The 25455-nt window shown below is 44.1% G+C and overlaps 1 long non-coding RNA gene and 1 pseudogene across 5 annotated transcripts in view; both read right to left on the bottom strand.

Moving 5' to 3' along the window:
* LOC134736413 (uncharacterized) overlaps positions 1 to 25455 on the bottom strand; it is a 125597-nt gene that overhangs the window by 82146 nt on the left and 17996 nt on the right. For 4 of the 5 annotated variants that reach the window (XR_010120413.1, XR_010120416.1, XR_010120415.1 and 1 more), the window contains exons 3-4: positions 23923 to 24075; positions 8848 to 9068 (exon numbers count right to left, since the gene is read on the bottom strand). This is a non-coding gene — a long non-coding RNA (uncharacterized lncRNA). Of the gene's footprint in view, positions 1 to 1757; positions 1893 to 8847; positions 9069 to 23922; positions 24076 to 25455 lie in introns of those variants that run through there. The other variant, XR_010120414.1, reaches the window with a different exon arrangement.
* Positions 2941 to 7774, bottom strand: LOC129480136 (uncharacterized; annotated as a pseudogene).

Genomic DNA, 25455 nt, shown 5'->3' with positions numbered 1-25455 from the left:
AAAAACAAGCTGGTGACCAAATGTGGGAATCTTCCCAGTGCACCATGGAAGAGGAGACAGAAAGAGGCAGAGTGCACCCCCAGAGACCCCAAAACAGAGGTGTAAATACTCATTCTACCTGAGGCCTATGCTGGAAAAAAATTACACAAGCCCCTTGGAGCTGAGAACATTTTTACAGTTTGGTCAGAGAAAAGTACTTCAGGGTTTGTAACTAAACAGGAGGAGGACCTGGAACGCTGTGATTCTCTGGCTCCCTTAAGCTCTTCTGGCAAGATTCAGGGCAACCTGCTAAACTACAGCAGCTGAATTTTCACCTCCACATCATATTTTGATAAATGCAAAATGGAGCAGAGCTGAACTTGTTTAGATGAACTGGAAGAATGATGAGGCAGAACCTCGGGATATTATGGCCTTTCTGAGCTTTATTACATGTGACACTATCTCATCTTCTACGTGCTGAGAAAACCATAGAAATCATCCTTTTTATCACTGAGCCAGTGCCAGTAACACTTAGGAGACGCTGTCATGCTTTGGGGTAGAAAATCTATCTCCAGACAGTGATAGGGTATGCCGCCATGCATCGAGAGCTAGCCAGAACCACTTGGTAAAGCAGTCTCCAGAGCTTGGCCACTGGTGGCCAGGGGCCCATTGACCAATCAACCTATGAGTTATTCAAGGCCCTCAGTCAGCCAGTGATTCCTGATATACCACCTTCTGGATTTGATTCATTTTAGATTCCACTTCCTTTTACTAAGCACGTGGTATTGGGTAAACAATATAATCCCTCTGAGTCCCATTTCCTCAACTATGAGAGAAGCAAGACAAGGACCCACTGCATTCGCTTGTCGTGAACACTAAATTAAATAATGCATGCAAAACTTTGAATAAAGTGCACAGTGCATAGGAGGTTTTCCAGAAATTGTTGTTGATGCTGCTGCTGTCGCTTTTTTATTTATTTATTTTTTTGAGATGGAATCTTGCTGTGTCGCCCAGGCTGGAGTGCAATGGCACGATCTTGGCTCATGGCAAACTCTGCCTCCTGGGTTCAAGCAGTTCTCCTGCCTCAGCCTCCTGAGCAGCTGGGATTACAGGTGTGTGCCACCATGCCCGGCTCATGCCTGTAATCCTAGCACTTCGGGAGGCGAGGCGGATTGTTGCCTTTTTCATGTACATTAGCTCATCTGCCAGTGGATCTGACAGGAATTTAACTTCAGAACACAAATTAGATGATATCTTCATGTTTATTATGTGAAGTGTTTAAAAAAAGTGTTTGTACATGTGCAGACATTTGTTTGAGAAACTGGTTTGTGAACTACCTGCCAATTTGGATTGAGCCCTCATGGTCTTCTAGAACGGAGAATAGCAGACAGATGGCCAAGTCATGGCCATCTCACATATCGCTGGGTCCTTCTGTGATCCAGTTACTAGTGATCTAGGTACACCATTAATTCACATTTTGCCCAAATCCCTTTTATGCAAGTGCTTCATGCTCCACCTGTCACCTCTGTGGTGGTTTTCAATATCTAAAAGCAGGGCATCTATCCTGGGTTCCATCATGTTAGATTTAGTCCCTCACTCTAGCCTGCCCCGAATCTGTGGGTGTTTGGTTCTACCATTCAAAAGATTCACTATTTCTCTTTCTACTACACCTACCTCCTTTATCTAACTTATTGATAATGTTGATAGGAAAGTAAATGTGTTGGATAGAGTAGGAAAGAGGAACAGTAGCATTTGTAGAAAGCCAACTATACCTAGCTAGATGTGGTGGCCCACGCCTATAATCCCAGTTACTCAGAGGCTGAAGCAGGATAATCTCTTGAACCCAGGAGGCAGAGGTTGTGGGCAGTCAAGATCATGCCACTGCACTCCAGCCTGGGCTACAAAGAGAGACTCTGACTCAAAAAAAAAAAAGAAAAAAGAAAGAAAGAAAAAGAAAGCCAATTATATCCAGTCCTTTAAGTTTATTAGTAAGCAGTGGGGTTTAAGCTCTTAAAATAATGTGTTCTGGGGTCAGACTGCCTGGAAGCAGTACTCTCTGTGTGAGCTCAGGCAGATACCTCTGCCTCTCTGAGCCTTAATTTGCCCCACTATAAAATGGAAGGGATGATGACAAGACAAACCTCAGGAGATTTGCTGGGGCCATTACTTGAGCTACTACATGTTCCTGATGTATGAACTCCAAGTTCTTCAGTCAGGGTTCTCTGGGGGGACAGCACTAATGGAATAGATATATATGTAAAGGGGAGTTTATTAAGTATTAACTTACACGATCACAAGGTCCCACAATAGGGTATCTGCAGGCTGAGGACAAAGGAGAGCCAGCCCAAGCTCCAAAACTGAAGAACTTGGAGTCCAATATTCCAAGGCAGGAAGCATCCAGCACAGGAGAAAGATGTAGGCTGGGAGTCTAGGCCAGTCTCTGTTTTCACATTTTTCTGCCTGCTTCTATTCTATCTCCCCTGGCCGCTGATTAGATTGTGCCCACCCAGATTAAGGGTGGGTCTGCCTTTCCCAGTCCACTGACTCAAATATTAATCTCCTTTGGCAACCCCCTCACAGACATACCCAGGATCAATACTTTGTATCCTTCAATCCAATGGAGTTCACACTCAGTATTGACCATCACAGGTCCATGTCTTATCGACTTGAACCCATACACATCTCCTGAGATCATACATAACTTTCAAATAAAGACAATAAGGTGATAATTATACCTAACATAATACAACTATCCTTCATACAACCAGAAACGCCCCAATCCCCAACCTAAATACCATTACATAAAGTTAACAATACTTAAATGCTGATGTAAAGTCAATAAATCTTATGTCACATAATAAAGGGAAAAGAAAGGAAACAAGATGAAGATATTTTCTTAGTACAAGTGTATACATGCACAAGCATGTTTTTAACAAAAGAAGGAGGAAATACTCATGACAATTATAGTCCTTGTTTCTGCAGCTGGTCATGTGGTCATAGCTGGTATTGATGACTACCTTCTTCTACTACCCATTCTGTATTCCCTTTACCTTCAGCAAGCATCTCAGCAGGTCATGGTTTTTTTCCTGGTGGAGTGACCCAAACCTTCATTTCTGAAGGGTCTGGGTCATTTGTAGTCCTGCCTGGATTGGACTGTGGTAGTTTCCCATTGACCTTAATCACAGGGTATGGTAATACTAAGAGACGCCCTAATGGATCTCCCGTATTAAATGCATAATCTTCCTTACCTCTGTTGTGGAGTAGTAAACTGATTTAATCTTGACAATCTGGGTCAATCACCCCAGCCAACACTGTAACTCTCTTCTTAGCCTATTGACTTAAAGGTAGCAGGGGCCCAAAGTGTCCAGGTGGCAATCTTAACTTCCAGTTTAATGGAATTATTGCTGTGTCTCCTGGTGGCAGTGTTCCTTCCTCTGGAACTAAGACCTCTAGGCCAGCAGAATGTAATGTTGCAGGAACAGGAAGCAAGAATTTTGCTAGTGGGTTATTAGGGGTGATGGTGAGTGGTACCACTTCCGTTTCTGCCCTTGATTCCTAGACCCGTGAATCCTGGCTATGGAAGAAACAGTACCATATATTGGATGATGATTCAGAGCATGCACGACCTTCTGGAGAACTTTGCTCCAGCCCTGCAAAGTATTGTCACCTAGTTCGCATTGTAATTGTAACTTCAAAAGGCCATTCCACCATTCTATCAATCCAGCTGCTTCAGGATGATGGGGAACATGGTAAGACCAATGAATTCCATGAGCATGAGCCCACTGCCACACTTCTTTAGCCATAAAGTGAGTGCCTTGGTCAGAGGCAATGCTGTGTGGAATACCATGACAGTGAATAAGGCATTCTGTGAGTCCATGGATGGTAGTGGTGACAGAAGCATTGCATGCAAGAGAGGCAAACCCATATCCAGAGTAAGTGTCTATTCCAGTGAGGACAAACCTCTGCTCTTTCCATGATGGAAGAGGTCCAATATAATCAACCTGCCACCAGGTAGCTGGCTGATCACCGTGAGGAATGGTGCCATATCCAGGGCTCAGTATTAGTCTCTACTGCTGGCAAATTGGGCACTCAGCAGTGGCCATAGCCAGGTCAGCCTTGGTGAGTGGAAGTCCATGTTGCTGAGCCCATGTGTAACCTCCATCCCTACCACCATGGCCACTTTGTTCATGGGCCCATTGGATGATGGCAGGGGTGGCTGGGGAAAGAGGCTGAGTGGTGTCCACAGAACAGGTCATCTTATCCACTTGATTATTAAAATCCTCCTCTGCTGAGGTCACCCATTGGTGAGCACTAACATGGGATACAAATATCTTCACAGTTTTTGACCATTCAGAGAGGTCCATCCACATACCTCATCCCCAAATTTTCTTGTCACCAATTTTCCGATCATGCTTCTTCCAAGACCCTGACCATCCAGCCAAACCACTGGCTACAGCCCATGAATCAGTATATAATCGCACATCTGACCATTTCTCATTCCATACAAAGTGCACAACCAAGTGCACTGCTCGCAGTGCTGCCCACTGGGAAGATTTCCCTTCACCGCTGTCCTTCAGGGATGTCCTAGAAAGGGTCTGTAGTGCTACAGCTGTCCACTTTGGGGTAGTGCCTGCATATGGTGCAGAACCACCTGTGAACCAGTCCCTAGTATTCTCTTCCTCTATCAACTGATCATACAGAACTCCCCATGAAGCCATCAGTGCAGGCTGGGGGAGAAAAAGCAGGGCAATAGGAGTGGAGGCCATGGGCATTTGAGCCACTGCCTCATGTAACTTGTGCCTTCAGGACCTGCTCAAGCCCGATCACATATATACCACTTCCATTTGATGATGGAATGCTGCTATGCATGAACCACCTTACGGCTAGATGGGTCAGAAAGCAGCCAGTTCATGATAGGCAATTCAGGTTGCATGGTGACTTGATGGCCCATAGTCAAATGTTCAGTTTCCACCAAAGCCTAGTAACAGGCCAAGAGCTGTCTCTTAAAAGGAGAGTAGTTATCTGCAGAAGATGGCAGGGCCTTGCTCCAAACTCCTAGAGGCCTCCGCTGTGATACACCTATGGGGGCCTGCCAAAGGCTCCAAACAGCATCCTTATCTGCCACTGACAACTCAAGAATCATTGGATCTGCTGGATCATATGGCTCAAATGGCAGAGCAGCTTGCACAGCAGCCTGGACCTGCTGCAGAGCATTCTCCTGTTCTGGACCCCACTCAAAACTGGCAGCCTTTTTGGGTCACTTGATAAATAGACCAGAGTAACACACCCAAATGAGAAATATGTTGCCTCCAAAATCCAATAGGCCCACTAGGCATTGTGCCTCTTTCTTGGTTGTAGGAGGGGCCAAATGCAGCAACTCATCCTTCACCTTAGAAGAAATATCTTGACAAGCCCCATACCACTGGACCCCTAGAAATTTTACTAAGGCAGAAGGTCCCTGAATTTTAGTCGGATTTATTTCCCTTCCTTTGGCACACAAATGTCTCACCAATAAGTCCAGTGTGTCTGCTACTTCTTGCTCACTGAGTCCAATCAGCATAATGTGATCAATGTAATGAACCAGTGTGATATCTTGTGGAAGCAAAAAGCGATCAAGATCTCACTGAATAAGATTATGACACAAAGCCAGAGAGTTGATATACCCCTGAGGTAGGAAAGTAAAAGTACATTGCTGGCCTTGCCAGCTGAAGGCAAATTGCTTCTGGTGGGCCTTATGGACAGGAATGGAGAAAAAGGCATTTGCCAGTCAAGGGCTGCATATCAGGTACCAGGAGATGTGTTAATTTGCTGAAGCAATGAAACCACATCTGGTACAGCAGCTGCAACTGGAGTCACCACTTGGTTAAGCTAACAATAATCCACTGTCATTTTCCAAGATCCATCTGTCTTCTGCACAGGCCAAATGGGAGGGTTGAACAGGGATGTGGTGAGAATCACACTACTCCTGCATCTTTCAAGTCCTTGATAATGGCACTAATCTCCGCAACCCCTCCAGGGATGCAATATTGTTTTTGATTTACTATTTTTCTAGGTAGAGACAGCTCTAACGGCTTCCATTTGGCCTTTCCCACCATAGTAGCCCTTTCCCTACCACTCAGGGAGCCAATGTGGGGGTTCTACGAGCTGCTAAGTATGTCTGTGCCAATTATTAATTCTGGCACTGGGGAAATGACCACAGGATGAGTCCGGGACCCACTGGACCTGCTGTAAGTTGGACCTAAGTTAAAATTCCATTAATTACCTGACCTCCATAAGCCCCCACTTTAACTGGAGGACCACAATAATGTTTTGGATCCTCTGGAATCAACGTCAGCTCAGGGCCAGTGTCAGTAGTCCCTGAAATGTCTGATCATTTCCCTTTCCCCAATGCCCAGTTACCCTGGTAAAAAGCCGAAATTCTTCTTGGGTAAGGATAGGAGAAAGATTCACTCCATAAATTGTCAGTAATGTAGTGGGGTCCTTCCTTAAGGGGACCCAGCCTCCCCTTCATTCAACAGGTCCTGGGTCTGTAAACTAGCTCAAGTCTGGAAATTGACTGAGGGGTCCTGATCCTCTGTTTTTATAATTCAAATTAGTCTTTTGTCCATTCAACCTAGAAGTTTTCTGCTTATAGAAATTAAGTAGGAATTTATTGATAAGAAGTAGGCTTTCTATCAATTTCACTTCTAGGAACACTGTGATTAATTAGCCAATGCCAGAGCTCTACACGAGTCAGATTATTCTGATTGCCGCTTTGCCTCTGCTGTTCATTATGGTAGCTACACCCACCTTGCCTTTGATGGTTGAGTGCTGCCACTTGACCCTGCCACCTCAGGATCCAATTATTCCCATTGTATTTAAAGTTTTTGGTTGAGTGACTGGGGTTCCCACTGTTAGATCTGACATAGAGAGAAGAGCAATTACAAGGCTCTTCAAAGATGCACAAATCTATTTCACGAGTCACTGATCAAGGGTATATCTTCTGGACCCCCACAGCTGGGATGAGTAGCTCTAAAGAGAGTAATCCACTCCACCATCCCAATCTTCTTAAGCCTTTGGATTCCTTCCTCTACATTAAACCAAGGGAGATCAGGCATTTCTAGCTCACTCAGAGTGGGCCATCTTTTAATCCACATTTCAGCTAACCAAACAAATAAACTATTAGAACCTTGTTTAACTCCCAAAGCTGAAATGATAAATGCAGAGTCCCTACTTAGTGGGCCCAATTCAATAAATTCAGCCTGATTCAACTCTATGTTCCTTCCACCATTATCCCACACCCTTAATATTGATTCCCATGCCTGTTCTCCAGATTTCTGTTTATATAAATTAGGAAACTCAAGCAGTTCTTTTTGAGTGTAGTGCACCTCCTCATGGGCCACACCCTCAAACTCACCTCTAGGGGTCCACCAGGACTTTAGTCTAGTTATAGGTCTAGAATCAAACAGGGGTGTTGTGGGTGGCTCCTGAGGAGAATCAAATTATCTTGCCTGACAACTGCCCCAGGGGAAGCCATCACTGTTGCCTCAGGCCACGCAAGGTTTATCTCCTCAGACAAAGGTGGAAAGGCTCATGGCAGCGTGGGTCGGAGAGGGGATGTTGCCACTACTGGGGATGGGGAAGCTGGCAAAAAAAAACCTTTTTTCTGGCAAAAAAGATTCATCAGAGTTTACAAACTCTGTTTCCCCAGCTTCATCAGGGTCCTCCCACATATCCCCATTCCAATTTGCAGGCTCCCATTCTTTTCTAATCAATGCCCTCACTTTAACAGTAGAGACCTGGTGAGGTTGTGCATGCGTCTTTTGTGGCCTGCAGGTCAGCCATTCGCATAAGAGCTTGTGCCTGTTTTTCCACAATTTTAGCTCTTTCTCCGCAGGAGATAAAACTCTCACTCAGGGCAATCCTACCAGATTGGAGGCTCAGTATCTGTTTCTGAAGCTGGCAGATAGAATCCCTGATCTTATCATTTTCTTTCATCGCTTTGTCCACTGAACTTAGGAGCAACCAACCAGCATCATTATGTTCCTTGACTCTCCAGATATAGTCAAAAGTATTATGTATAAGGTCACTAAACTCTTCGCCTCTCATGAGCAACGAATCAGGAGTGTCAAATGTGTTTATTTTGCATAACTCTCTACACAGTTCACTCCAAGAACTCTCAGTGTCCTCCATACTATTAGAAGTAGAGTCCTTAGCATTTTGGAGTCTAATCATTTGAAGCAGCCAACTCCAGAAATCCCAAAACCAACGAAATAACTCCATCCTTAATATTCTGTTCCTTTAGAACCACTCCTGTTACCAAAATCTGTATTAGTCAGGGATCTCTAGAGGGACAGAACTAATGTAATAGATATAGATAGATATATAGATATAGATATAGATATAGATATAGACAGATAAAGGAGGGGTTATTAAGTATTAACTCACAGAATCACAAGGTCCCACAATAGGCTGTTGGCAGGCTGAGGAGCAAGGAGAGCGAGTCTGAGTTCCAAAACTGAAGAAATTGGAGTCCGATATTCAAGGGCAGGAAGCATCCAGCACAGGAGAAAGACGTAGTCTGGAAGGCTAGGCCAGTCTCTCTTTTCACATTTTTCTGCCTGCTTATATTCTAGCTGCCCTGGCAGCTGATTAGATTGTGCCCACCCAGATTAAGGGTGGTCTGCCTTTCCCAGCCCACTGACTCAAATGTTAATCGCCTTTGGCAACATCCTCACAGACATACCCAGGATCAATACTTTGTATCCTTCAATCCAATCAAGTTGACCCTCAGTATTGACCATAATAAGTAGTGCTCAGTAAACATTACATTTTATTCTTATATAATCTTTATGACAAGCCATAGGTGTTATTATTCTTTCCACTTACCAATAAAGAAGTTGAGGCTCAGGGTGTTTTGGTAACTTTCTAGCAATATTGATAGCAGAATATACCTGGACACCTATCCCAGACTGTATGTCCCCAGACTTATGAATGCTGCTGCAACAGGCTGCCACCCAGGAGGTGCTCCAGGCACATTTTCTGATGGGTGTGTGTTGTTCTCTCATCCATGGTTCCAGCCATCACAATTCAGTCTCTTCTCTCTTGTACTACCAAGGGAGAGAAAGCAGAAGTAGATGTCAGGCAATAGGTACTGGGGATAATGGCCCTAAGGGTCTATTCTTCCTCTGTTAATTTCCCTAGAAGCAGAAGCTCATATGACAAGGGTTGAGTCCTTAAGCAGCAATTCCTAACTGAGAACCTGAGTGTGGGTTTGTTTTGTCCACATTCACAGCATGGCTTAGCAGACAGCAAAATATACTTGGCTTTAGATGGGAATAACCTTAGCAAGACAATTTCTACAGCACATACAAGTGCACATAAACATGCACATGCTCAGCTGAGAAGAAAACTAAAAATAGATATTCTTTGCATGGTCCACTGAGTGACATCCTACCTAGCAAAGAATCTCTACCTCCAGGCACCTGCTCAGTCCAAACTTCAGACAAGCATTAGACTATTATCCTGGCCTCTAGGTATGAGAGGAATAAAGATTGATTCTATCAAGAGTCTGGGAGAGGGAGGGAAGGGAGCCAAAACATGGCACAGGCCTTTATAAAACCTATGGGAGATCACCAGCTCAAAATGGGATTCTTGAAGATTAAAACAAATAGTGCCTCTGTATGCAAAGCAGCTCCAGACAGCATGATGGATGAGGGCTAACTCCATCCCAGATCTGTGTGATTTCTTTCTGCTCTTCCTTACTGGGGGATTTAAGCCAACTCTGAGCTGGGTTTTCTGTGTGATGAGTGAAGCCTGGAAACCTTTCTTCCCATCCCAGGTGCCAGATCAGCCAGGGGCAGTTCTGAGTATTAGGTGTGGCAGCTTCTTGGAAGCAAAAAGAGAATAAGCTGATTGGTCCAGAGTTTGAACTTAGACCAGGGGTTGCCAAATTTGTCTGCACATTAGAATCACCTGGGAAAGCATGTAAACATTTGAAATTGACCCAGCCATATTTCAGGTTAAGTAAACGGCAATCTGTTAGGCAGGACACAAGCACCAGGAGTTTCGAAGCTCCGCAGATGATTCCAATGTACAGGCAAGCTTTGGGAACCACTGGTTTAGACACGTGGTTCTTTCCTGGCAAAGGCTGTGCCCCTTAAAGGACATTTTGCAATGTCAGGAGACATTTTTGGTCATCACAAATGGGGGATGGTGCTGCTGACATCTAGTGGGAAAAGGCCAGAAATGCTGCTAAACATTCTCACAAGAAAGAATTATCTGGCCCAAAATAATAGAGTTCAGGGTGAGAAACTTAATTTAGACCCTTGCAACTCAAAGTGTGGTTCATGGACCAGCAGCTTGTTACAAATACAGAACCTCTGGCAGGGCGCGGTGGCGCACACCTATAATCCCAGCACTTTGGGAGGCTGAGGCAGGTGGATCACTTAAGGCCAGGCGTTTGAGACCAGCCTGGGCAACATGGTGAAACACCGTCTCTACAATAAACACAAAAATTAGCTTGGCCTGGTGACGGATGCCTGCAGTCCCAGCTACTGGGGAGGCTTAGGCACGAGAATTGCTTGAACTCAGGAGGCGGAGGTTGCAGTAAGCCAAGATCTTCCAGCCTGGGTGACAGAGCAAGACTACCTCTCTCTCTCTCTCATATATATATATATGATATATATTTATATGAGATATATATGATATATATGATATATATTTATATGAGATATATATGATATATATGATATATATTTATATGAGATATATATGATATATATTTATATGAGATATATATGATATATATTTATATGAGATATATATGATATATATGATATATATTTATATGAGATATATATGATATATATTTATATGAGATATATATGATATATATTTATATGAGATATATATATACATATATGAGAGAGAGAGAGAGAGAGAAATAGAAATACAGAACATCAGACTCTATCCCAGACCTACTGGGTCACAATCTGCATTTGTGCAAGATCCCCTGGTGATTGGTAGGCAGATTAGATTTTAGAAGCACTAGTTTAAACTAATTTAGGGCTGTTTTGTATAACGGGAGGTCCCTTCCATTTAAACTGCTAGGCTAGATTTCTCATCCATGGCAACCATTTCTTTCACATTCTAATTCCCCCACAACTCCTCAAGCTTGTGTACAGGAACAGCCTCAGGCCTTCTTTTATTACATTGTATGCCTGCACACATATGTTTATGTTGATCACAGTCTCAGGCTTTAGAATCAGACAGATCGAGTGTGGATCCCAGCTCTGAATAGGATCATTTAAAATCTTAACCTCGCTCTGTCTTGATGGCCTAATCTGCAAATGGGGAAATGATGTGAAGACAAAATAAACCATGCAAAATTAGCAATGGTGTCCAAGCAGTGTGAGTTGGAATCCGAACTTCACCAATTTATTCGTTTTTGATGTTGGGCAATTTATTTTCTTTCTTTGAACTTCAATTTTCTCATCTAAAAAAATGCATAACCACACCTGATCATGAAGAGTATTACCCAGGTGATGGATTTTCAGAAGCTCACATATAGTCATTTGCTTGCTTCCTGAAATATGGCAGGAGCTCCATAAATGGGATAGTCTTTCATTCAAACCCACACCAAAGCGCCATAAATCCCTTCTCTGTATCAATCTGGTGGGACATACGTTCACAGTCATAGGCTCCCGTTCATCCATTCTGGGGCTAACACAGAAGGAGGATTTTGTCATCTGCTGTCTTGTCTCGTCATCTCTGTTAAGACTGTATCTTAATGGTGGGTGACCCGCTTGCCTTCCACTGCAATCCCACTTGCAGCTAGGTGATGAGCACAGAAAGACCTCAATAAATGTTTTCTGTTAGTGATTTGGGATTCAAAGCCCTACAACTGTAAGAGGGGGAACTGGGACTCAAACTTGGTTCCTCCGATTCTGAAACCCAGGCTGGCTTCACGTCACCACACTACCTCTCCATGGCAGGTGTTCCTGCCCCCCATCTCTCTCCATACACACACAGAATGCAGCAGCCAGTTAGCAACTGCCTGGTGGGGTTTACTGTAGGGACATGAAAGCTCGTTGTTTCTCCTGAACTCAAGTGTAAATGGCTCGAAGCACAGCCATTTTTTCCTTATTCTGTGTTCCTCAGGGACCTAAACACATGGCTGAGCACACAGCAGAAACTCAATAAATCTCTGTTATCTAATTGATTGACTGGTGAGCCAGTTGATTGATTAGGTCATGGTTGACTGAAGTAAATGCAGCATAAGCATAAGAGATGCAGGTTGCAATTATGTAATCTCCAACTCTGTCTTTGGAAAACTCCTATAATTCCCTAAAGATTCTCCTACATTCAGGATAGACCTATTCACCCAGCCTTCACCAAGAACTCCCATACACTTTATAGACATTAAACATTCTATAAAGTGAGGATGACGAGGCAGGCAAGGGGAAGCATTGAAGCCCCAAACCCACAAGGCTTCTTGGGTCCTATTGCCACGTGGAGAAACCCTGACAGGGCACTGTGGAACAATATCCAGGCTAAGCCTGGAAAAATGACAGAAGTGAGACGAGGAGGAACTGGGAAGAATGGGATCCAAAAGGCACAAAGTCTGGAGCAAAGAGATCAACTGTGAGGTAGAGCAATGAAGAAAGCTTTCTTGATGGGTTTGCCAGAGGACATCGCCCATTCAGACAAGTAGGCAAACACCTGGCTCCAGGGGCTGTAGAGAACATAATTAACATGGACAGGAAACTAAGAGCCACACCAGGTGAGCCAGAACAAATTTGAGCAATCCCAGCCAGCCAGCAGTGCCGCTAGTCCAAGTGCCTTGGCTTTAACTCAGGAACCCCAGAGCAGGAGGAGGCTCCATTTCCAATAATAAAGCACAGATTGGAGCCACTGGACTTGAGCACAGAGATTTCAATTCTACTTTTTTGCCACAAACAAACTAAGCACCTGCTATGCGGTAACTGTAGCAAAGCAGCCGTGAAAAGAAACATAAGTGAGCATTGACTTTGCCTGGGTTAAAAGACTACATCCTAAGTGGCCTATGTCTCAAAAGAAAAAGTGAGCCAGACCATCACTTCCCCTGCCCGGCCTCTGCCTCCTGCAGGCTGGGCCTGGGGCCGAAGGTTTAGACAAGACATCTTCAATCACTCTGTGGAATAAGGGTCTTCTGAGCCTTCAGCAGGGCTGGATCAGCCCAAATTCCTCACCCTTCTTGGAGGTCAGAGGACAACTGTTGTTTCACCAAGACAGAGCTGATAATACCTAAACCTCAGGCTGCGGGAAGAAATCAGCTGGAGAGCAAAGTGAAGAGCCAAAGAAAACTAAGGAGAGATAGGAGAGCAAAGGGTAAACCCAAACCCAAGCCCACAAAGCAGTGACAGGCTCCAGGGCCTGAGAATCAGATAAGAAACAAAGGCCGGGTGCAGTGGCTCATGCCTGTAATCCCAGCACTTTGGGAGGCCAAGGCAGGTGGATCACCTGAGGTCAGAAGTTCGAGACCAGCCTGGCCAACACGGCGAAACTCTGTCTCTACTAAAAACACAAAAATTAGCCAGTCATGGTGGCGGGCATCTGTAATCCCAGCTACTCAGGAGGCTGAGGCAGGAGAATCGCTCGAATCCAGGAGGCGGTGGTTGCAGTGAGCCAAGATCATACCACTGCACTTCAGCCTGGGTGAAGACAATGAAACTCCATCTAAAAAAAAAAAGAGAGAGAGAGAAAGTAAGGCCTATTTGAGGGATTTTCTCCAAAGATGAATTTCTTTTCTGGGCTGGTGTTTATGTGCCACCCATAAAGAAAGGCCATTCATGGAACCCAAACAGAAACAACAGCCCAGAGCCCAGATCTGTCTCTATGAAGCCTGGAGATATCGTACGGTGGGGGAGAAGAAAAAAGAAAAATCTGAGATTCCTATTTCTTACCCTTCTAAGAGCTGAGATTTGGATCTTTTTTTTTTTTTAAGACTGCCTTGAAGGTAATCCAAGGAGGGAAAGACGCTGCTTGAGAACTTGGCCTGGATCTCAGAGCATCACTCTGGGAAGATGGCCTGGATCTCAGAGCATCACTCTCAGGAAGAAAAAGGAGAGACTGCACTGAAGAGATAATGGCATGCAATGTTATTTTTAAATTACTGGGGAGAAAAAAACAGGAACTATAAGATGTTTGAATTCACACACACACTCACACACTCACAACTGTTCCCCAAAATGAAGCTCACTTGTGGTGAAGCCAAACAGCGCAGCCGCCTTCTTTAATAATATAGTGGAAGGAACCCCTTCTGTCACTATTAAAACTGTCAGAAGATACGTCTTCACAAAGGCTGATAGGAATGAAGTGTGTCCTTCAACTATACAGGAGGAAGCAAACGAATTTTGACCACCTACCACTGGGAGCACCTTTGGACGGGGGCTCTGTATAATTTATCTCATGTAACCCTCAGAAGAGCCTCGTGAGACAGCGTTATTACCTCTCATTTACTAATAACGAAGTCGAGATTCATAGAGGTGTAATAAGTCTCGAGATCTCACAAGTAGTAAGTCAGCAATTTCACCCAACATTTGCAAGTTGAATCTGATACTGATTTCTGCCCACTCCCCCAGCAAACACACCACCTCCCCCAAACCAGACCATCCTGAGAGGAATAATGGATAATGCATCCCCACTAAAGGCAGGCGGGTTTTAAATCAATCCACCAAGTGACCAGTTAACATTCTCCCTTCCAAAGCCAGCTCTGATTCCTGAAAGGGATGAGAAAATTCAGTGTCTTCTCAGATTACATTGATATTCATCCCAATTACCCTCCTCCTTCTCCATTCCAGCAGCACATACATTACCAGCTCTGTTGTCAAATGCTCTATGTAATTGTGTTTAGCATAACATCCCAAGGGAATAGAAAAGCCATCCGCTCTGTGATGGGCTGAGGCATGCCAGGGTGCACTGGAATGAAAGTTGAAGCCTGGTATCCATCCCTTTCTCTTCCCACCTCCCACAGAGACTGGCAAGCTCAGGCAGGTCCAGGCCTGTCAGGAGCCACAAACGGGAAGAGAGATCAGAGTGCGAGGTGAGTAAGCAATTCCCACAAAGAAACGGCAGCCCCTCTGCTTGTCAAACTGCAAATCTAGGCAAAATAGGGATATATATTTTTTGATGCCCAAGGAACAAGTCCTTTCCAGGACTATATTAGTAAATCACTAGAAAGAAATAAATGTTTTAAAGTAATTCCTATGAGCCAGGTCATGTAATATGTTCTCATTTAATTCCTGCTGCAGCCCTTGGGGAGGGTGCTATTGGCCTTGCCCAAGGTGACACAATTGGTAAGTACAGGGCTGGCAATCTGTTTTCCTGAACTCCCTTTTCTGATCCTCATTCTTTATCCCAACATCCTCCTCTGCCCCCCCAAGGATTTGCCTTACATCTAGTTCCCTCAGAACCTTTCTCTAGCTGACTACCCAGTTGGAAATCAACCAACTAAGAGGCAATCCTTGGAAAATCCCCCTAAATTAATACAAGTCTCTTGAAAGCCGAAAAGAAATCATCCTCATTATCACTGCCAATTAGAACAAAGTTTGGCTACAGATAAAATGAAGAAAAGAAAAAACTATGACTTAACTTAAAGCTCTGGTAAAGTGCTCCAATAGCTGGAATCATCCAGGATGGATGAGAGGCCCAGCCTTTTTTTATCTTCCTGTTCTGTCACTCTCAGAGCGTGGCTCATTCACAAAGTCATCGCCTGGTCCAAATGACCTGCTGGAGCACTTGCCTTCACCTTGGAATGCCAGGCAACAGGGAGAAGAGATCAGGGAGGGACAAATGGGCTCTCCCTCCTTTAAGAAGCCTTTATAAATTTTCCACCCATCAACTGCAACTCACATTATGGTCAGAAATACTCACATGCTCACACCTAGCTACAAGGGAGCCTGGAAAATGTTGTCTACACTAAGCACACTGTCACCCTCTCTTACACTGGGACTGTTTTCCTAAGGGAATAGACAAAATAAAGAGAATGGGTAGCAAACATCTGCCTCTGTCACAGTGGCCATCAACCCCCTCCACCATCATCATCACCGCTTCTTACTCAGGACTTTCTGTGCTTCACACCTTTGTTCAGTTGATCCCACAATAACCCTACAAAGGGAACCATGTCTCCCATTTTACAGGTTGGGAAATAGGGTGTGTTAGTTCATTTGTGTTGCCATAAAGGAATACCTGAGAATGGGTAATCTATGAAGAAAAGAGATTTAAGTGGCTCATGATTCTGCAGGTGGTACAGAAAGCATAGCACTGACATCTGCTTCTGGTGAGGCCTCAGGAAACTTACAATCATGGCAGAAGACAAAGTGGGAGCCTGTGTATCACATGGTGAGAGTGGAAGCAAGAGAGATGCCAGGCTGTTTTAAACAACCAGCTCTCACATGAACTCACAGAGAACCCACTCATTACCATGGGGAGAACACCAAGCCGTTCATGAGGGGTCCACCCCAGTAACCCAAACACCTCCCACCAGGCCCTATCTCCAACATTGGGTATCTCATCTTTCAACATGAGATCTGGAGGGGACAAACGTCCAAGCTGTGTCACCAGGTTTCACAGAGGCTAAGTAACTTACTCAAGGTCACAGAACTGAGACATGAGCCTGGAAGATAGATCTATTATTAATATTTGTCCTGATTCAAACTCCATGAAGTGCCCACTTGACATAAATGTCTAATGTGATATAAGTTAATTAAGAAGAACTTTGCTCTTTAAGTAGAAGGCTACCCAAATATGACATCACGAATCTCTCTGTCTGATTCCAAAGCCCAGGATTCTAACTACTATGCTACACTTTCACCCTCCTATGGTCATTTTATGTACTGAACACTGATATAGAAATTAAAGCATCAGGGAATCCTCAAATCAGCCAAATAAGAAGCTATCTTGTATGCTTGAGCAAAAACCAACTATAGCACCCTCAGAAATCTCACTCTAAAAAAGTTTTATCCCGATTTTACTGAGAAGAAAGCCAGAAAGGCCAAGTCTGTGGCCACACATACACACACACACAGTCACTCACACACACACACACACACACACACACCCTTAACCCCTACCTCTCTCAATTGGGTGGCAAGTATCATTCTACTGAACAAACACCCGGTTTTGCCCTTTTTACCCCTCTACTTATAGCTAAAGATTCATTTCTCTCCTTAGCTTATTCCTATTGTATCTTAAAACCTTTTTCACAGCTACTTTGCTTAGGAGTTTTTTTCATGACTATTTCAAGAGAAAGGCTGACCTGGTTATAACCTCATTCCTTCGTCTGTACATCCTCAGGCCTAATTGGATCCCAAGTTCCCAAATGGGATAAGCAGGTCAGCAGCCAAGAAAAATATAGCTTTCTAGCTGCCACAGAAAGAGGTGAACATTGTTATTAGACCCATAAGCAAAATGTCAAACTACGGAAAGTCTTAGCCAATAGCATTATGGCCCTAGATAGCTTGGCCAGGAAGATCTCAGAGCTGCCTAGTATGGCTCCCTTAAATGTTCTACATCAGGATTATGTTAATATATTACGCCAATACTAACAGCAAATATACCGAAGATGCTATTTGTAGAACTGGACCAGACACATCATTTCCACCATTTACCAGGCACTTCTTCCAGGCCTATCACTGGTCAAAACTGGGGATACAGGAGCAAGAAAGCCCAGATCCTGCCGTCAAGTAATTCGTACTCTAGTGGGTGAGCCAGATACATGAATCCATCATTTCAGACCACAGGCTTAGAGCACTGCCTTCCGATGAGTTCAGCGCTTTCAAAACTCAGAAGAGGATCATCATCTCTCTCTCTCTAGGGCTATCCGAGGGGACTGCTTGGAGAAAGATAGACCTTGACTCCTGAGGTCATCCAGAGGTAGTGAGCCTCCCACAGAGAACCCAGCCCTCATTCCTGAGGCAATAATCAGGGCTTTGTCCCTGGCCCAGGAGCACATCCACCTCCACATACATTAGTACTTAGTGTTGACTTTTCCCAAAGATTTCTTGGGGAGACTGAGGAAATATTGAATCACACACTAAAGAAAAAGCACAATTTTTTAAATCCCTATGAGATATTTCTTTTCTTTGCTCAAGTTTTTGCTCAAGTTTTTCCCATCTACTTCACCTCTCCCCTGTTCCCCCACATTCAATCTCATCAACAACCCATGTCATCAGTTCCCAAAAACAGCCCAAATGTCCAACTCAGCAAAAACGAGTCCAACAAGATGGCAGAATAGGAGATGCCAGCTCTCATCCCCCCCACCAAGAAACACCCATTTTGGTAATCATCTACAGATAACCCAAAATGGCAGGAACCCTAGAGTCTAACTGAGAGGTTCTAGCACCTGGTGGAGAAAAAAAAAATTCCTAGAGTGGATGAATTAAAGAGGGTAAGAAAAACAGTCTCCCGTTATCTACTTTACCCTTTCCCCAAGGCAGCACAGACCTATGCTGAGATAGGTCTCCTGGGCCTGTGCTCTCTCTCATGAGGAAAAGTCAGAGTAAAAGGAATGCAAGACTCCCCAGTTTTATGGGACACAGTCCAGAAGGACCACTTGTCTTGCTTCACTCAGAACAATGAGGGGATAAGCACTGGTGAATCATCTATTCAGGAGCAGGGGTGGCACCCAGCTAGGAGCAGGGGTGGCAGCAAACAGCAATTGGCATGCAGTTCTCAACAACCAGCCAAGGATCCTGCTAACCAGGTTACTGCCTCTGGAAGTAGTCTTGCCCACAAACCCTGCAGAATAAACTGCTTACAGAGCTCCCCCACCAGCCAATGTACACCCCCAAAACCTGACATGCTCCCACCACGGATGGCACATCCCTGTGCATGGAGTGCACAGGCTCTCACAGATAGCATGAGGATCTCAATAGCAGGGGAGGAGTGTGGAAGCCAGCTTGACTCTGCTGCTATGGGAGATGCTGCACAACACTGAACTCTTCAGGACACTGCCCTAGGGAAAATAAACAGGAGGCTCTCAGCACCTGGCCTGGCTTTGCAGGATCAAATTCTAAGACTTCCCCACTAGGAGGGGGCAAGAGGAGTGGAATTGGACACAGCCTTAGAAAAGGTCTAAGAACCCCAGATACTCAAAGACATATCAGCACTCTAATGTTCATTGCACCATTATACATAAGAGCCAAGATGTGGAATCAATGTAAGTGTCCAGCAACAGATGAATGAATGAAGAAAATGTGGTATATATGTGGTATGTATACACAATGGAATACTGCTCAGCCTTTAAAAAGAAGAAAACCCTGCCCTTTGTGACAACAGGGATGAACCTGAAGGACGTTATGCTATAATATATATAATATGTGTTACATGTATAGAGAAAGGGAGAACGAATTTAAAACAAATAAGCTTAAAAGAAGTATAATAAGACCTTGACTTAAGATAGAAGACAAAAATGGTAGTTAAGGAAAACTACCACTAAGTAAAAATGGATAGCTTCCCAACAGGCTGGCTAAAGACATACATGTGACGGTTTAGGAAAAGCAAACTTTCTCTAGGCTTTGAAATAAGAAAAAATATGCATTCCATGGGTGTGTTTCCTAAAGGGAAACTGTTTTTATGGTTAAAGAGAAATAGGATGCTGAGAACTATATCTTAGTAAATTATAAAATCCTCCCCTTTTCTTCTCGTGTTCTTTTTCAATACAGTACTGAATCCCAAATTGCAACATAATTTTTTTCTTTGTTCTAGCTCTACATCCTCCTTAAAGAAATTTTTTGTATGTAAAAAGCAGAAAGCATACCCCAACTTAAATTGGTACTTCTCTCTCAGTTATATGTATTTGACAGAAGTGACAAGCTTCAGTTTGCCCACAGATTCACATCTAACCACAGACTGAAGTGTCATTGTGGGATCTTCCCACCACAGAATGCTAGATGGAGGTTAGTAGATGTCACCACACAAGAGAAGAAAAAATTAAAGATTACTACTTCTCAGTCCTCGTTAGCATGAAAACATAATTGTGTATTTTATGTTTTTCAGAGATGAGGCTCATTCCTGTTGGAGCACCTATTGGCTTGCAATCTTGTTGTCACCATCAGTCAAAAGGAAAGTATCAATTTATTTGAATGGCCTTTGCCAATGTTGGTCTGAGAACATGCTGCATGAAATAATAATAATTAGCATTAAATTAGTGATGAATGATGATAATAGTTACTGTTCATTGAGTGTCTTCTAAGTGCAAGCACTTTCCGAATAGTATGTTATTTAATTCCTACGACAATCCTGCATATTATCCCCACTTCATTAATGAGAAGCTGAAGTTGTTAGAGGTTAAGTAACTTGCCTAATTCAAGATAGTTACAAGACAAAATTCAAACCCACATGTATCTCACTCAATGCAGATAGTGGAAGAACATAATGAATGATATCTTCAATCGAAATGTTATTATTTTAGAGAAACGCCATGCAATATATGGCATTGGAGACCATGTCACCAATGCCATGACAACCTAGCTCTCCCTATTAAACCTCCCCCTCTACCACCCACCCAATTCACATGGACATAGCCAAGGTTCCTGACTTTATTTTGTCTATGGTGATCCAGACTACTTGTGTGATGGTTAATTTATGCGTCAACTTAACCGGATCATCGGGTGCCCATAAAACTGCTGGTTAAACATAATTTCTGAATGTGTCTGTGAGGGTGTTTCTGGATAAGATTAGCATTTGAATTGGTAGACTGAGTAAAGTAGATGGCCTTCCCTAGTGTGGATGAGCCTTTCCAACCAATTAAAGACCTGAATAGAACAGAAAGGAAAGAGAGAGAGAGAGAGAAAAGGAAAGAAGAGAGAAAGAAAGGAAGGAAGAAAGAAAGAAAAAGAAAGAGAGAGAGAAGAGGAAAGAAGAGAGACAGAAAGAAGGAAGAAGAAGGAAAGAAAAGAAAGAGAAAGAAAGAGAAAGAAAGAAAGAAAGAAAGAGGAAGGAAGAGAGAGAAAGGGAGGGAAGAAGGAGGAGGGAGGGAGGGAGGGAGGGAGGGAGGGAGGGAGGGAGGGAAGGAAGGAAGGAAGGAAGGAAGGAAGGAAGGAAGGAAGGAAGGAAGGAAAGAAGGGAGAGCCGGAGGGAGGGAGGGAAGAAGGAATTCTCTCTCTCTCTCTGCCTGACTGGTTGAGCTAGAACATTGGTTTCCTCTCCTTCTGGACTGAACTTCACACCATCAGTGCTCCTGGTTCTCAGGCCTTCAGACTCAGACTAAAATTACACCACCAGCTTTTCTGGGTGCCCAGCTTGCAAACAGTAGATCATGGGACTTCTCAGCCCCCATAATCACATCTATTGGTTCTGCTTCTCTGGAGAACCCTGATTAATACACCCTGGTTCCAGATCACTGGTCCAGGAGTGACTCAAGATAAACAAGTCAGACATCTTTCTTCAGGAAATTTCAATTTGGAACTGAGAACATTCAGGTTGGTCCAACCTATTGAAAAGAGGAAATGAAAATCCAAGTGCTATGTTGAGGGCTTACCATGGTTTCTGCCATGTGACCTGGTGGCAGACAAGGCCTGACCGCAAAGAAAGAGGAATGAGGTGGCCTTCAGGGGCGAGGAAGGTGGGCAAGGTCTGCAAACACTGCGGGCACTCCGCTTCTAGTTCCCATTCATTCCTGAGGGCTGGCCGTCTCTCTGTCCTGTGCCCTCCTAGACCAATCTGTGTGCTTTTAACAAATCTCCCCTTTTATGCTTAAAGAAGATCTTGTGGATTCTTTCTCCATGGAACTGAAAGAACCCTAACTATTCAGGGTCATCTGATCAAAGCAGATCTGGAGCTTCCTAGTGGTCTAGTTTCAGAAATACAACATGAATCCTGGGAAGGTTTGAGAACTGAATAATGAACACATCCTTCAATTTTTCCCCTCCCAATTGCCAGTAATCTCTTCTTTCAATTTGAAAGAAACTGAAAAACTATTCTAAAGTAAGTCTCAGGCAAGAATCGGAAGAGCCAGAAATCTATGTTCTTAGCTGAAGAGCTCAGAGGGCTGAGGCAGAAGGATGGCTTGAAGCCCAGGAGTCTGAGGCTATAGTGTGCTATAATCACGTCTGTGAATAGCCACTGCATGCCAGCCTGAGCAACACGGCAAACCCCATCCCTTAAAAAATAATAAAAATAGGCCCAACGCGGTGGCTCATGCCTGTAATCCCAACACTTTGGGAGGCCGAGGCAGGCAGATCACCTGAGGTCAGGAGTTCAAGACCAGCCTGGCCAACATGGTGAAACCCCATCTCTACAAAAATACAAAAATTAGTCGGGCATGACGCAGGTGCCTGTAATCCCAGCTACTCGGGAGGCTGAGGCAGGAGAATCGCTTGGACCCAGGAGGCAGAGGTTGCACTGAGCCGAGATCATGCCATTGCACTCCAGCCTGGGCGACAGAGCAAGACACCATCTCAAAAAATAAATAAATAAATAAAATAATAATAATAATAGTAATAGCCAGACATAGTGGCCTACACCTGTAATCTCAGCTACTTGGGAGACTGAAGTAGGAGGATTGCTTGAGCCCATGAGTTTGAGACCAGTCTGGGAAACACAGTAAGACCCCAACTCAAAAAAAAAAAAAAATTTAGGCCAGGCATGGTGGCTCACACCTAAAAATCCCAGCACTTTAGGTGGCCAAAGCAGGAGGATCTCTTAATGCCATGAATTCAAGGCCAGCCTGAGCAACATAGCAAGTCCCCATCTCTACAAAAAATAAATAAATAAATAAATAAATAAATTAGAATAAAAATATAGACATAAAGCAAGAACGTTCATGTGGGGCCGTACAACAGCATGTGGTTTAAGGCCTAACAATAAGATTCAATATTAATTGCTGCCTTGATACATGGCAGAACTGGGAGGGCCTGGAATGTCCTAACCACAAGTTCTCCTCTCCCTTCACACCATGGATAAGAATCCCTTGGCCGGGCACGGTGGCTCACACCTGTAATCCCAGCACTTTGGGAGGCCGAGACGGGCAATCACGAGGTCAGGAGTTCGAGACCAGCCTGGCCAACATGGCAAAACCACGTATCTACTAAAAATACAAAAATTAGCCAAGCGTGGTGGTGTGCACCTGTAATACCAGCTACTCAGGGGCTGAGACAGGAGAATTGCTTGAACCTATGAGGTGGAGTTTGCAGTGAGTCAGGATCAAACCACTGTACTCCAGCCTGGGCAACAGAGCAAGATTCCATCTCAGAAAACAAACAAAAAAAAGAATTCCTTGCCAAAAGACCTTTGTCACCAAATGGACCAGGTGCAGCTCCTCCTTATCCCTGCGTGGGTAGTCTTAGTTCCCCCCCAGCCCATAAAACACTTCAGACAAACAAACCACATCCCCTGTGTGAACCAGGAGTCCCCCTATCTTCTTGATACCACAGAGCCTGCCTCCCACAGCCTCTGTTCCCAAGTTCAACTCCGTTGTGGCCCTGTGTGGCACAGTGTCTTTCTCCCCAGGCCATGAGTGTGTGTGATAAATAAACCAGTCTCAACCTCATCTGTCCAGTGCTGGGCTGGTTGTCATGTGTTTGACTATCCCTATAACCCTAGGATTGTCCCCCAGTGGGATGAATGGGAAGCAATTCAAACACAGCAGCACAGAGATGGGCCAGAGGAGAGCCTGTGTGGGTAACATGCGCTTAGACAGACAGGAGTAAGAGCCCTCTCTGCAAGGAACACCCCACCCCCACCCCACCGCCCCAGGCTCCCAAGGGACATAGGAAAATTCACTCTGAGAGCAATGGGGCATGCCTGAAGCCGCTTGCCAGTTATAGCACCACCTGCTGGGGTCTTGTGCAAAATGATCTATTGAGAATGGCAAGGTCCAGCCATTAAATGGTTACTAGACCATTAACTTCAGCATAACCTATATAGAAGAAATGATAACCAACCTACACAGAGGTTCTCATGTTAACATTCAATACTTACTTATTGAAAAGGATTTTTAAAATGCTCAGCCAAATGAGAGCAGGCAAATTGTTTGTCTTCTAATTACAGCCACATACATCTTTTTCTTAGTTCATTTTCTCAGCTCTGATGATTGTCTTCAGTGGGTTCTTGACTCAATCTATGTGTGTTCATCTGTAGAACAGGGATAATAATAGCACCTACTCTACGGGCTACAATAATAGCTGCACAGCACTTAGAGCAGCTTCAATACACACAAGATCTTAGTGAGAATTAGAAAAACTTTTTTTTTCTTTTAAGTGGAACCTTGACTTGTCCTCACCTTTGAGAATGTCTACTCAGTGAAACCTCCACAGAGGTACAATCCATCCAGGAAGACAAGAATAACTCAAATGAATTGATGAGAGAACAAAACTACATAATGCATGATCGAAAGTGTTAAAATGTGCAGAACTGACAATCTTTCCAAACAGCCAAGGGGGGAGAAAAAGAATAGCATGGGCTTGGCCTGCCAGCTAAGTTTTGGAGAAAAAGAACGTGATCTTGGCCTTAATGATGCATAAAATTGTTAGAAAGAGAGGAATGGTGTTACATATGAAATGAATCTCTAGTAATTTTTCACTAGGCACAGGCTTACGGTCCTGGAAAATATTGTAATTGGCAAAACTGAATTTGGCAAAATCATGTTTAAAAATGGAAATATCATTAATATGTTTATCAATAAGATATATTGAATATATATTTATCTATTATCCCCTAACTCAAGCCTTAACCCCTCCGGGAAGGTGACCTTCTCTGAGAACCCGTCACTGTCACCTGTGGGTCACCAACGGACAAAGGCACACTTCCATGTGGCCCTCAAGCTCCATAGCATAACTTACCTGGTCTCAGGCTTGAATCTCTAGCCACAAACTCAACTGTCAAGTGAATATAACTTTCTTTACCTTTTGTATGAATGACTCAGTTGCAGCTTAAGATAGCATAATTTCCAAGAGACTTATGTAGTGCCAAAGTAGCAACAGGACAGAAATCCAGATCCCCAAAGTCATCTATCCATGTAAGCTGAGATGTCTGTCACCCTGCCCTGCCCTAGATTTTTGGTTCATGTGAGTTGGCCGTGGGTCATTGAGACAGACCCTGTCCTCGTGTTCTTCAGACTCAGGGCCTATCTCCACTGCTTCCCTGCCATTCTAGGCACACGAGAACCATCCTGCAGCTAAAGTCCCTGACCCACTGCCGTTTCTTCTTGGCAATCCAGCCACTTTCCCAGGACTGAACCCAGTAGAAGGGTCCTCCTGGGGTTCTCAATATCAGTGTTCTTATCACTTCTCCAGCTCTCTTTCTCTCCCTAAAGCCAAAGGGCCTCTTTTCTAGTCTAAAGGTTGAAGTAGGGTTATTCATTTTATCCTTGAGTATTTGTTCTAGACCATGAGTCTTTTCTGTTCCCCATAAATCCACCCCATGTGTCCTACACTACTTCGACTGCCCACACTGCACTCCTTTGGCTCTCCACACCCTCCTGTTCAAAGAAATATGCTACATTTGTTTTTTCAT

This window comes from Symphalangus syndactylus, chromosome 4, assembly GCF_028878055.3.
Source record: "Symphalangus syndactylus isolate Jambi chromosome 4, NHGRI_mSymSyn1-v2.1_pri, whole genome shotgun sequence".
In the NCBI taxonomy this organism is placed as follows: Eukaryota; Metazoa; Chordata; class Mammalia; order Primates; family Hylobatidae; genus Symphalangus; species Symphalangus syndactylus.
This window is presented reverse-complemented; position numbering and strand designations above follow the sequence as displayed.